Below are 10,869 nucleotides of genomic sequence, written 5' to 3'. Positions count from 1 at the left end.
AAGAACATTCCACACCTAACCGAGAACCGACGTCTTTAATCGCGAAACTATTACCAGAAATTGAATACCGCCAGAAACAACAATGAGCTCACTTCGATTAAATATAAATACACTATATTCATTGCGTCCTACGCAATCAAACATATCAACCGAAAATACCAGCGAATACAGTATTATATATGACATCGATCTTATATATCGCCTCAGACATGCGAGAGCGCCACGATGAGTGAAGAGTGTGTGTATGAGAGTTTGTTTAAAGGTCCTACTAGCCTCTTCACGAGATTTGTGTAGCCCGACCTGAATGATGAATGAAATGGATGTAGTAACAGTTATATGAACACGATATATCCGTACCAATATCCACGTGAGCATATACTAATAATAATTAATTTTTTAATCGCCATAAGCTTGAAAATAAACGTAAATAGATACAACAAAGACCAATTCGGAGACTTTAAAATTTTTTAATTACCTCCCCTGCAATAGAAAATATATATGGAGACTCGCATTCTATGGAATATCTAAATCTCATTATATCTTTCTCCGAAATTTTTTTCTGGTAAAAATCATCTTAAATTTAGCTGTATATTCGTATGTAATTAATTAAACAAGAGTTATAAAAAGGCATTGCAAAAAATATCGCGTTTTACTTGAATAAGTTACCTCCCTTAAGCCTATCGGAATATCAAAAATACGTATATAAACAAAACGCGTTCCTTGCATAAGTGATAATAAAGCGCGTGCCCGTGCCACTCGTCCTCCAAATACTTACTAAATATAGTACAACGTATCTACAATCATTGCGACTAACTCATACCTCAGTAAATAAGTAACCAGGATAAATATACGTTTAGGTAATTAAGATATAAAACATACATATAAAAATTTACATGTTCCCTGTCTGCCGAACCCGATCCATGGACTATAGCCACAAGAGGTTTCTATGTACCTATGTAGCCGGATTGCGCCCTCAGAGCGCCCAACACCGACACAGATCACGCTACTCTCCGGTCAAACACAATACTGCATAGGACTACTGCCTTTGTCACCATATTATCAGAATCATTAAAGTGCAAAATGGAAACTTTCAACTGTCCTTTCACTTCATAAGCCATTGGCGATCTTCAATGATCGCTTATTTCCGAGAGATGCATTTTATTTTTTTCAAACTTCGAATTTTGATATATGTTTAACTTATTCATTTAGATTACATTATTTTCACTATAAATATTGACTTTGATCCAATTATCATCTGAAAAATACGATTTCGCGATTTCTTCAAAGATCGAGCGAGCCTTTTTACCTGTTTACTTATATATATCTAATTTAAGGTTACACAGATGTAAAGTTGTCGTGGCCGAGTGGGTAAGGCGATAAAATTGAAATCTTTTGGGATTTTCCCGCGCAGGTTCGATTCCTGCCGACATCGCATACTTTTTGCGACGCGTTTTATTTCTTTTCTAACGTAATTTGATTTAATATAGCACATAAGCTATGTTTATTGTTAAATATGTTGAAAAGTGTATGCACATCCTTCAATTTTAAAATTAAAACAACGTTATGGCTAAATTGATTAATTTACTGCTGAAAATACGAATGATGCATGTTGCATTTTTATTTTTATTTCAAAAAGTAAACGGTAAATATGTCTATTTTTTGGTATTTTTGCTGTATATAGTGTTTCTATAAAAACTTAATTTAAAATATAACTTAAATGATACTATTTTGAATTTTATGACACTTTGTTTTTAACCGACCCAATTTTTACTTGGCTGAAATCACTTACATTTCATGGCGCTATTCCATAGATTAAAATTTGTAAAAAATAAATGTCTGTAAAAGAATACTTATTTCATCTTGTTTAAACTTTAAACACCTTTACTGCATCTGTACACACCAACTGCATGCCCACATTTGGAAATTTGAATGAATTATGGAACTTTTATATACCCCAGGGGTGAAAATAAACTGGACAAAAGCCGAGCGTGAGGGTGGTTTTGAAAAAATCGGTTTATTTTTTTTAAGCATGGAAAGCTACCTACAAATTTGCATGTAGTTTAGTGAAATGATGCTGATTAGGAAAATAATTAATTAAATTATATTTGGATATGTGCCCATTAGAGGTGCGCAAGCTTAAAAAGGTAGAATTACCGAAATTCCCGTTCTTACACGTTGTAGCATGGATCGGGTATTGAACACGATACACGTGTGTATTAACACCCTACTGTAGTCCCGGCGGGGTTATCAACTGCACCAATACACCGGTAAGCAACCAGGGGAATATCATATGAAAAAAGAACTATCATGCATGTTTGTTTTGTTAAAGTGTGTCACAAAATTTCCCTAACTGCCGATGTCGGCTATAATCTCGGTATAAACGTGCAAAGAAATTAACATATATATAATGTTAATGCCGATATGTTATTGGACATTTTGTATGTCAAATGTTCATTATTTGCATTAAAATTAAGACGATTGTATTGAACACGATACACGTGTGTATTAGCACCCTACTGTAGTCCCGGCGGGGTTATCAACTGTACCAATACACCGGTAAGCAACCAGGGGAATATCATATGAAAAAAGAACTATCATGCATGTTTGATGTGTTAAAGTGTGTCACTAAATTTCCCTAACTGCCGATGTCGGCTATAATTTCGGTATAAACATGCACAGAAATTAACATATATATAATGTTATTGCCGGTATGTTATTGGACATTTTGTATGTCAAATGTTCATTATTTGTATTAAAATTAAGACGACGCTTATTTGCCAGAAAGCGTTTATTTCAAATTCAAAACAAGCAATAATCATACATAATACCAAAATATAAAACTAACAAAATGGCAACACTCTCGCTTAACGCAACGTTCAGAAGCACGCGCACTTAACAAAATTATTGCAACTAATGCAAGCTGTAATTAATATGTGACTACTTGCTATACAACCAGTATCATGCGAAAATTGATCTTATTTAATTGTGGTTCCCTCTTTGAATTTATGTTGCCTGTCGACTTTTAGAATAATGTGTCAGTAAGAAATGTATTGCTTGCTCTACAACCAGCATCATGCGAAAATGGATCTTATTTAATTGTAAATCCCTCTTTGAACTTAAGTTGTCAGTCGACTTTTAGAATAATGTGTCAGTAATAAATGTTTTTCTTCAGTTTCACATGTTTTTTAAGAAAATTTAGTGAAAGATGCAAATGTGTCTTATTTATTTTTTTCTGTGTCTTCAATGTATCTTATTTATATGTGACTGCGTGCTTTTTTTTTTTCAAGAAATGAAAGATGCAAATGTGTCTTATTTTAATTTTATCCATGTCTTAAATGTGGCTTATTTATATAAGATAAAATGATATACTGCCAGTGTCATGCAAAAAAGGATCTAATTTCTTAATATCCACATTCACGCTTTGTTCTTTATTAGCACCGTCTTTAATTAGGCTATCTATTTAAAGTACAGATTACTGTGAACTTAATAATTGTGCAACGGTGATGTTGATCCATTATCGTTGTTAATTTAAAATGTAGACAACAAGTTAGCAATTAATGAAATCAGTTATTTTGGAAGTAAATCTAATTGTTTCTGTACAGTAGCCAGGTGGATGTGTATTGAGCGGATAAGATAGGGATCACCACAACAAGTTTCTAATACACAGTATAGACTTCCCCTATTATTATTAATTACCTGATTGGAATAAAAAAAGTGTTAAAGATCATTTCATGTGAAAAGCAGGATTTCTGACATAATTTCAATCGTTTTGCTTTTATACACAATTTCATGGAACAATGAATATATTGGCGCGATGGAACACAATTTATAAATCAAGCTGACAGTATAGTATCATTTTTTAATTATGTGTAATTTAATTCGCATTTCTCCCTTAACTCGTTCAATGACACGTGAACTTATATCAATTATAAAACATCACGTGCATCATTAAATATTTTTTTTTAATTATGAAAACATATATGTTCTACATGGTTTTGTTTAGTTTTTTTTCTCAACCAGAGAGACATTATAAAACATTGTTATATATAAAGCGCTTTACTTTTCTACATTACATAAAGATATATCGATTTTTTTGTTAAGTGTACGTGCTTGACATATTTATAAAAAGGCAGTGTTTATTTTTGTAATAAAATCGAAAATTGACATTTAATTTGATGCAATCCACATTGTTTAGCGGCCAAGCGCAGTATTCCGCTCTCGGCGGCCGATGGTGTATTGCAATATATACAATGAAAAGCTGGGTTTCTGACATAATTTCAATCGTTTTGTTGACGCAAAAGTGCTTTTTGGTGGCCAAAAATACTATTGTTCCCTTTATTTAAACCTAAATCAGTATTTTTTTACACTTGAAGGTTTGTACAGCGGGGATTTCGGTACCGGCGCGGGTTTATGTGCTTGTTAAGAATTACCGAAATCCCCGCTAAGAGGCAACATATTATCCTGATTTATGCTTTGATTAAACATTGATAACTAAATTGCAAAAGTGTATAGCATATTGTAAATAAGGTAGTACGATATCATTTGTTTCATCAGATTTGTTTGGAAAATACTTTCTGAAGACTTATTATTACTATGTCATGTTATATTTACATATACTTTTGTGTAACCAATGTTTTAAATGTACATTTTACCTTTTTTACATTTGTTTACACATTTTTCACATTAATAAACTATTTAATAATGGAAAAAATATTCTGATAAGAGTGTTTAAATGATTAACACTAATATGATTGTGTACAAATCAACATTAATGCAAAGCCAAAACCCAAACATAATGACATATAGACCCTTTAAGGCGTAATATGGGGGATTGGCGTAAACATGGGTGATTTCGGCTCTGGGCGTACGAATGTAGCAGTACCGAAATCCCTGCGAATTATTTTCCAAAAGAAGTAACCGAATGGGAGATAATACATGTCACTGGTTGCTAATGAAAAAAAACACTATAATAATGTTGTTGACACTTGAAGGTTTGTACAGCAGGATTTCGGTACCGGCGCGCGTTTAAGTTCTAGTGTAGAATTACCGAAATCCCCACTGAAAGGCAACTTAATGCTGTCAAGAGTGCTTAATAATTAAAATTAATATCAAATTTGTTGCACCTTAACATTCATGTGAAGTCAAAAACCATTCATACCGATGACCTATTGACCCTTTAAGGCGTAAATATGGGGATTTCGGTACTAGGCGGGCGAATGTAGAATTACCGAAATCCCCTTTTCATCATCGCACATTAGTGTAACATAAATTTTAACACAATATATGTAGGGAAACTCATATGAATCGCGTAATGTGAAAATGATTATTATGCTATAATTCGATCACGAAACTTGACGTGACTTAATACCGGACATTATGGAATGGAGCTACGCTTGCCGTATTTGACATAAGACCCATTTTCGCAAATTATCTTATCAATGCTTATATGAATTTGATTGCTATAATCTTATGCGTATTCGACACGGAATTATTGTCAAGGTTTTTCATTTTGTCAATATTTATCATAGCAGGGGACATTGCTGACATCAATATGGATACTGTTTTCATTTTCTGTCGAGAAATGATATGACTTATTATCAAGATTATTTTATAGTACGGTAGCGTTCTCTTCACAATTGAGATTTATTTGTACAGGTAAATTGCTCTTATACTCACCATTCGGACTCGACGATCGGCTCGAATAAAAATGTTAGTCGCTTAAAAGTACAAATTCATCATATTGAGCACGATTATTATTATTATTATTATTATTATTATTATTATTATTATTATTATTATTATTATTATTATTATTATAATTATTATTATTATATAGCTTTTAGAAACTTATACCTTAAAAAAAATCCCATTGGAAAAAAAAATCCCATGGGAAAAAAAATCCCATGGGACAAAAAAATCCCATGGGAAAAAAATCCCATGGGATTTTTTTATTATTTTAAAACACGATATAACGCGTTGAAATCGCGAGAAATGCGCATCATTTGTTAAAAGGTAGTGTTTCTGAAGGTTACATGAATAAATCTCTAAAAATCAGAAAAAAATCCCATGGGATTTTTTTTTTCCCATAAAAAAATGGGATTTTTTTTCTATCAAAGTAAATTGAACGAAAATAAGCACAAATGCTTTAACAATGCTTAAAATCGATAACTAAGCACAAACGAACGTGTTTTATGTTTTTGAAAATCCCATGGGATTTTTTCTCCCATAAAAAAAGCTGGAGAAAAATCCCATGGGAGAAACCAAAATTCCCATGGGATAATGAAAAATCCCATGGGATTTTACAAAAATCCCATGGGAACCCCAACTTTGCAAATAAAGTTCATAGTGAAGAAAACGCATTTAACAAGCAAAAATAACCAATTATTAATCACAAGTTAGACTTTTATCTTATACTTTATCACAAATAAGCAAACCTTCAAGAAAAAGGGTACTTAAGTTTGCGAAATTTCGGTTTCGCAATGTTTTTCCGGTGGCCGTTCATTACAATCTTTTGGATTGGGACACCTTGACAAAGCATCAGCATTGCCATGTTTTTGACCTTGCCGGTATTCAACTTGGAATGTGTATCCTGATAGGATTTCTATCCAACGTGCTATTCTGTCTGTAGGCGATTTCAGGCTAAAAAGCCAACGTAACGCCCTATGATCTGATCTCACTCTTAATTCTCTACCAAGTAAATAATGACGAAAGTATTCGACAAAATATCGAATAGCAAGTAATTCTTTATCTGTCACACAAAAGTTTCGTTCTGCTTTACTCAATGTACGACTAGCGTATGCGACTACTTTTTCTTTTCCACCTTGTATTTGACTTAATACAGCACCTATACCAAAATTACAAGCATCACAATCTAAAATGAATTCTCCATCATTTATTGGTAAAGTCATGAAATCTGGATTTGTAAGACAATGTTTCAATTTGTCAAACGCTATTTGACATTCATTTGTCCATTTCAAAGAACTATCAGTTTTGGTGAGATCAAACAAAGGTGTTGCAATAGTACTGAAATGTTTTACATGTTTACGATAATACGAGCAAAGACCAAGAAATTGTTTAACCTCTGTTACATTCTCGGGGACCTTCCATTGTAAAACTTTACTTACATTACATGGATCTGGTTTGACACCTTTAGCAGACACCCTGTATCCAAGAAATATAACCTCATCTTTCAACAACTCACATTTTTTAGGCTTGAGCTTTAGATTTGCCTGTCTAAATCTGTTTAAAACCTCAGATAACCTGTTTATGTGGTCATCCACTGTGCTTCCAAATACAATACAGTCATCAATATAGATGATACGTGTTTGCCATTGTAGACCCTTTAAAGCAAGTTCCATAACTCTTTGAAAAGTAGCTCCACTATTGGTCATACCAAACGGCATAGAGGTAAACTCATACAACCCATACTTTGATGTGAATGCTGATTTGGGAATGTCATTTTCATGCAAAGGAACTTGAAAATAACCTGATGTAAGATCTAGTGTTGAAAAATATTTAGATCCTGCTACTGTGTCAATACATTCATCCACTTTTGGTATTGGAAATGCATCTACTTTAGTGACCTTGTTTAACAAACGATAATCTATGCATGGCCTTATTGTGCCATCCTTTTTGGTAACTAAACAAAGCGGTGAAGCCCAAGGGCTGTTTGATGGTCTTATTACCCCTTGGTCAAGAAGTTTATCAATGGCCTTTTTTTCTTCTTTTTGATAAGCAATTGGAACACGCCGAAAAGGTTGTTTGATTGGCCGTGCATTGCCAGTGTCAATAGTGTGCTCAGTTAAATTGGTAAGGCCAATGTCATTTTCATCCTTAGAGAAAACATCCTGGTATTCTATAAGAACATTTGCAATCTTTTTAATATCAGACTGATTTTTGTTTTTAACTGAGTCAGTGTACAGTGTTTTTAAATGTTCTGGTATTTGCTCACTGATGCTGTTATCATTTGCTTTTTTAATGTTGTCCTGAGAAACATTTCTTAGGACTTTGTTTTCAGGTGTTTGAACAAATTGTAATCTCCTTATTGAATTTGTATTGAGGTCCTGCATATTTTCTGACTCAAGTAATTGTACTGGGTCATTTGCTACAAATTCTGCTGTACCAATCACTGTGTCTTGATTGATTGAAACATCATTAGGAAATTGATTTATCAGTCTAACTTTAACTGTTGGGGCACTATTGATATTTGCTAAACTTGTGGCCATCATAACAGGGAAATTGTTTTTAAAACTAGCTGATGCCTCAATTAAAATGTCAGCACACTTTCTATTGTCATCCATTTCATATCTGTCTACATATGCATCAATTATTTGTTCTGTATAGCCATTAATAACATAATGATCTGCAGACTTAACTTTCCGTACAGTATTATCACTGTATTGATGACATGTAATTTCTGCGCCATCGAGTAAAATTTTGTTCTGACTAAGTATAATATCAGCAGGTTTGCCGTTACTTCCTTTTAAAATGTCCATACCCAGTAAAACATCCTCTTTTATATCTGCAATAATGACTTCTAATTTTGTTTTATATCCATCAATTAGCAATTCTAAATCACATTTTCCAAAATCTGTCAATGGTTCCCCACCTGCATGTAGTAATTTGCCTTTTTTTGTAAAGATGGTTTACATGAATCATCAATTCTATTATAAATATTTTTGGAAACTACAGCTTTTTCTGCACCAGTATCAACAACGTAATTAACGTGCACTCCTTGAACACATCCAGCAATATATATACTTTCTGATAATGGGAAACCTCGCGTAATAGGATTATTTGCTGGAATAGCAACATTACTTTGGCCTTCAAAATTTTGGACTGTCTCTTGGCCATTTAAGTCAGTCCTATCTAGTTTAAACATGAGCCAGGGGTAGCATAACTGTAGCTATTGGTGTTGTTTTGATGGTGCCATTGATTTTCACTGCCTTTATTGCTTTGATTTTGACTCATCAGTTGTGTGCCATTGGTGTAGGCATGATTTTCTCTCCCTTTGTGCATATTACTTTGGGATGGGAATGCTGATGGCATTTTACACTGTTCAGTTATTTGACTTTGCATGTTTTGTAATTTTGGGCAATTTCTTTTTATATGCGATGGGTCATGACAATAGAAACATTTCCTGTCATTGTTCATTCTGCTTTTAATGTAACTGTTTGTATGTGACCTATCCTTCATAAATTGGGCTTTTGGTGCGGTGTTGCAACTTTTGTGAAATTCTAATTGGTTTTGTTGGGCAGTCAATGCATTTAATTCTGCTCTGACAATTTCTCTCAATTTGTCCATGTCATTGGTTTCTATTTTATTTGATAGGTTCTCATGAACACTGTTAACCTCTTTCTTAATGAGCCTTGTTTTATTTTTACCTGGTGCAATTCTTGCAACATCACATTCTATATCACTGTTATCTGAATCAGTTAATATGTGTCGAATATTTTCATTATATGACCTTTTCTTTTGTTTTGTTTCTTGGAAACATACTGTTTGAAAAACAGCTTCATCGATATTTTTTGGTTCTTTTATGAATTCTACATGAAAACGAGCCTTATCATCAATTAAATCATCAAGGAATCTTCTTAAAAGATCCTCTTTTCTTGTTTCTTTATCACGATTGACATGGGCTTTGTCATACAACATTTTTAATTCAGCAGCATACTCTTCTGCTGTTTCCCCACATTTTTGATTTCTGTGACTGAATTGTACCCAAAATGTTTTAGAGGTTTCAACTATCCTGAATCTGTTTGAGAGTTCTTTGCATAAAGATTTGTAATCTGACCTAGTGTCACGGTTCAATTGACCATAAACAAATTCACCAGCTATTCCCTGTAATCTAGGTAATATTTCATCTAATTTTTCATCAAGTGTCCATCTTTGCCTCTTTGCAACATCCTCAAATCGGTTAAACCAAACATTCCATGATTCTTTACCTGTGAAGGGAGGTAATTTGGGATAATGTTTGTTTCCCCTGTTATCATGCATTGATGAATTGGACATAAGATTATCTGGGTCAGGAATACTATCACTATCAGTATCACTCTCACTGTATGCCAACCTGTGACTTTGAAGTCTGTTTTGCCTATGCGAGTCAAGAGATTTATCCCTATTATTTTGCAAATCTAGATTTTTTAAAGCATTTGTTAACTCCTGGGTTACATGTAATAAAGAATTCTCAAGGCTTGCAACTTTTGCCTCAATGTTTGAAATACTTTGACTCATTGCTTTATTATCATGAGTGTCGCCAGCACTCATATGTAACTTTGAACTAGTCATACACTGTGACTGTCCATTATAAGAAGAACAACATTGTTCATCTGTGTTAATAATTTGTAATTCTTCACTATTTGAATGTTCAACATTCTGTCTCTCATTCCTAATTTGAATGTTATCATTTTCTTCACGAGCTCTATGTCGTGTATACACCATATCTCTGTCCATATTTAAAAAAAATTGAGAACGGTTTTTAAATAAATAATTTTCTAAATATAATTTATCCATTTATTCTAATGCAAATCCATTAAATCTGAACATTTCAATTCTGCAGAAATGATACAAAATTGGTAGTATGGAGTTTTCGCTGCCACCAAAATATGTCACGACTCTGACTTTTGTGAATGTAAATATCTTGACACGATTCGCTACCGCTTCCGAAGATATTTACTTTCACAAAAGTCAGAGTCGTGACAATATAACATCGGCAGACAGGAATTAAGCACTCGTTTTTTTATACAAAACATAAATTGCTTAAACAACTTAGTCAAAATTACATCACATCACATGATTTTATTCACCACTGAATAAACAAATACCTGATACTGCTCCAGAGAGCTCAGGTTTACTGAAGCACCTTTCCAT

Source organism: Dreissena polymorpha, chromosome 7, assembly GCF_020536995.1.
Source record: "Dreissena polymorpha isolate Duluth1 chromosome 7, UMN_Dpol_1.0, whole genome shotgun sequence".
In the NCBI taxonomy this organism is placed as follows: Eukaryota; Metazoa; Mollusca; class Bivalvia; order Myida; family Dreissenidae; genus Dreissena; species Dreissena polymorpha.
Note: the sequence above shows the minus strand (reverse complement) of the source record.